At 44.4% G+C, this 3,650-nt stretch overlaps 1 long non-coding RNA gene across 1 annotated transcript; it reads left to right on the top strand.

The window, feature by feature from the left end:
- The first annotated feature begins 2,451 nt into the window (after positions 1-2,451).
- On the top strand, positions 2,452-3,408 carry LOC128151715 (uncharacterized). Its single transcript, XR_008238455.1, has 3 exons — positions 2,452-2,653; positions 2,785-2,858; positions 3,294-3,408. It is a non-coding gene; the product is annotated as an uncharacterized LOC128151715 (long non-coding RNA).
- Positions 3,409-3,650: the final 242 nt, after the last annotated feature.

The following is a 3,650-nucleotide window of genomic DNA, read 5'->3' on the forward strand; positions in this document are numbered from 1 at the left end:
CAGAAACACATTTTCACAAGCAGCGAGTACAACGTAAGTCAAGCAATTCCAGCACTAGCAGCAGAAAGGGATTATGTAGCTATACAGAAAACGGCGTAATAGAAATTTAATTCTGCTATTTTAAGGATTTGCAAAGATCATCTGTCCATGGAGAAAAATAAAGTCAGAGAGTAAAAGCATGAGTGACTGAGTGTGATGGCTTATGTACATCCCTCCCTTTTGCTCTAACAGATGTGACTTGGAAATTTCACACACCTCTCCCCACGTGGCAGCTTTGTTCTGACTCCCAACAACACCGTGCAGGTAAGCAAACACGGAGGAAATAATGACAAGATGGAAAAGTAAATGAGGGAGAGAGGATCCCACGTTATGTAACATTGCATTTAAAGGATTAATTGGGACAGGCTGATAAGGATGAATTGAATGTGTGAGAGCTACAGTTGTTTTAATTGAGCAGCTTTTCTCCGGGGAAGAGAGCTAAGTTTAAACCATCTGTCCAATTTCAGTGTCATTTGCCAAGGAAATGATTAAATATTTTAAGATTAAATCAAAACTCTGGGAATCAAAGCAGAAGCCTAGAAATAAATGATTTGGGGGTTTGCTTTACAGGCAGTAATATGAAGTTGAAGGTTGGAAAATTTAAATACCAGTTCTCCCTCCCGCGTGCACACTTGTCCACAGCAGCAAAGTGAAAAATTGAGACACATAGCACTTTGCAGCACCTGAGGAAGCCAAAAGCCAGCGTGCGGCAAGGGACCAGAAAAAAAACTGGTGAGAAAAGCTGGGACAGCATCTGGCATCCAGGGAGAACCCAAAAAGGCACCTGGGGTGAGGGGACCTCTCATGGGTACTTTAATGACAGCCCCAGCAGGAGAGTGAACATGGCAGCACTGACCCCACAAAGTAGTTTTCTAGGAGGCTAAGAGCATTTCTGAAGTCTAAAAAAGCATCTGACTCACAGCTACTAATCACAAAGCTAGTGGGGGGGAAAAAACAAGATTTGTTGCCCCAAGGCGACTGAGGAAATAAGGGATTTCACATGATGGCTTACACACAAAGCAACTCTTTCGCTGCCCCCACATGTTGTACTTGCCCCATGATGTCCATCCACCCCTCGGGTCAAGCTGTGAGGTGTTGACCAAGGCAAGGGCGAGGTGAGGGCACAGCAGAACAGAGCTACTGTGCCTGCAAGTCCCCGAGCATCTGCTGCGGTAAGCAAGGTGGCCAGAGTTCGTGCTTCCCTGCCTGTTTGGGGCATAGTAGAAGGATTTTCCCTTTGCCACCTTACATCTGAAAAGCATCCAGCAGTTGGGACTGGAAGTAGGCTGGTTGAAAGGACTGCCTGCTGGGAGTGGAGAAAGATTTGTCTGGAAAGTCACTCAGCTACCCTGACAAATACAGCACATTTCATTTAAACACAGCAGTCGTACTGTGCCCATTGCTGAATGATACTGGTGAGAGCTTGGTTACGATTCAATTTCAGATTAAGAGGCCTAAATTTTAGATATCTACATTTATGCTGAGTGCATAAACCCCCAGCATAGTCAGTGGGGTTTTAGGAATCATTTTGCTTCTCTAATCCGAGTTGCTGAGTGCCATCTGAGGGACCTAAGAGTGTCTGCAGAGGGCTGGTGGGTACACCATGATGTCTGCAGAGACCTGTGTTCTTCCAGAGACCCCCTGGGACCTCCTAGGATCTCTGAAATGGTGAAATGCACCTGTGTTTAGGACACTGCATCCTACCCCTAGCCAATGGAGTCTAAGTGGCCTAAGGAGTGGTTCAGCTGAGCAGCCAGCTTACCCCACTTTAGGGTGAGCAACATCGTTCTCCAGGCTCCATTGACCTGATCTCCATTGACCACAGTGCGTGTTTAGATACCAAGTGTACATGTAGGCATCTACATGGAGGCACCTAAATTTAGGGATCTTACTCTTGACCTGAATCCCACACCTTATACCTAGTTTCTAGAGATCCTCCTTTTCAGTTTCAAAATACCTGTTGTATGACTCAAAAATGACTCCCAGCCCTCTGTCCTATACGCAGCTCCCTAACGATGGCCATGAGGAAAGCAGCTTGTCTCCCATATACTTGTCTTTGATGTTCTGGCCAGTTTCAGAGAAGGGAAAGGAGCAGGCTCTTCTTCACGACAGCACAGACTTCCCTGCTACACCTCTGAGCACTGGAGCAGGGCTCAGCCAGCGCTGTTGCTCGGCTCAGCAGGTGATGCAGGCAGTGTCCCAGCACCCTCACATCACTGCTGGCAGCAGGACACCAGCCCACGGCGTCACCTTTTCCGTAGAGGACTTCATCCCACTCCTGAAGTGCTCCGTCTTCAATATGTAAAGCCCTGTGCTCTCCCTCATCGCACCAACGTAGACACAGCTAATAGAGTCAGACTTTATCTGTACCTCGGGCACCCGTAGGACACGCTCACTGTGGGTGAACAGAGAGGCATTATGGTTGCATTGCAGTTTAACCAGGGGCCACGTGACGGCAGAGATTTCTCCATAAAGCCTCAAGCTGCAGCTCCAAGTGTTGAAGGGAGAATCTTTGCTTTTATTTCTTGTTATTATAAAGGATGTTTCTATCCTTTCTGCCTATGGAAGAAACGTGGACAGCACGAGCAAAGCAAAACAAACCAATGAACCCAAGGTGAGCATCATTATTATTTTCCCCTAAAATCTGGTGGCTTTTAACCCAAACTCATAACAGACCAAGAATTCTTGCTCCTAGCAATGCTGTAGGAGGAGAATTAATCTCAGCTTTATCTGGCATTTGTCTAGCCTGTCACTGAGAGCTCCTTTCACTGGCAATGAAGAGAAACAGGCACCTTCAGAGGGAGACTCATCTCAGACAGGTGCCTAAGACATCACGTTCATCGGTATAAAACTTGACTAACTCTGGGCCAAGAACAAATCATATCTTTGCTGATCACTGCTGCAAACTGATAACAGATATTTTTTGGTTGTGCCATTTAATCAGGTTTTAGGACATAAATGTTATTTGGATAGGGCAGCCAACTCCTTAACTTCATTAGTTACAGATTTTTCAAATTTATGTTTTTATCTTCCCTCAACAACTGGCTGCATTTCCTAATGTCCTGCTAATTACTTCTATCAGCTTCCGTTTCACCCTTATTAAATATTGATTCCTTTACAGAAGTTTTCACATCACCTCTTAATCAGAACTACTTTGTTAGCAGACTCATTTTTATAGATGAGCAAAATACTGTTTCTGTTTAACCATCCAAATAATCTTTTCACATTATTATTTTTGCTTCTTTGAAAAACAGCCACTTACCAAGCATCCAGAATATGCAACTACTTGTTGGACTTTCCTCCTGCTTGCACAAAATGTGTCTAACTGGGGAAGGATCACTTGCACCTAGGAAAAAACTCAGTATCTGTTCAGTGGTGAGTTTCTCTACCCTTAAAACAACTCTCCTATTGACCTTCTCCATAGAACAAATAAAAGGCTGACCTTCCTCTATGGAAGGAGTATTTTAACTTATAAAAGTACACTGTAAAATTTTATAACGTATTGTAATTTTCAGGATTGCCGAGGCTATTTTATTACTAGCAACATGAGTTCTTGAGCATTTTGACTGGAATGGCAAGGCATGAGAGAGTACAGCTGAGATGATAACCAA

Source organism: Harpia harpyja, chromosome 15, assembly GCF_026419915.1.
Source record: "Harpia harpyja isolate bHarHar1 chromosome 15, bHarHar1 primary haplotype, whole genome shotgun sequence".
NCBI lineage: Eukaryota > Metazoa > Chordata > Aves > Accipitriformes > Accipitridae > Harpia > Harpia harpyja.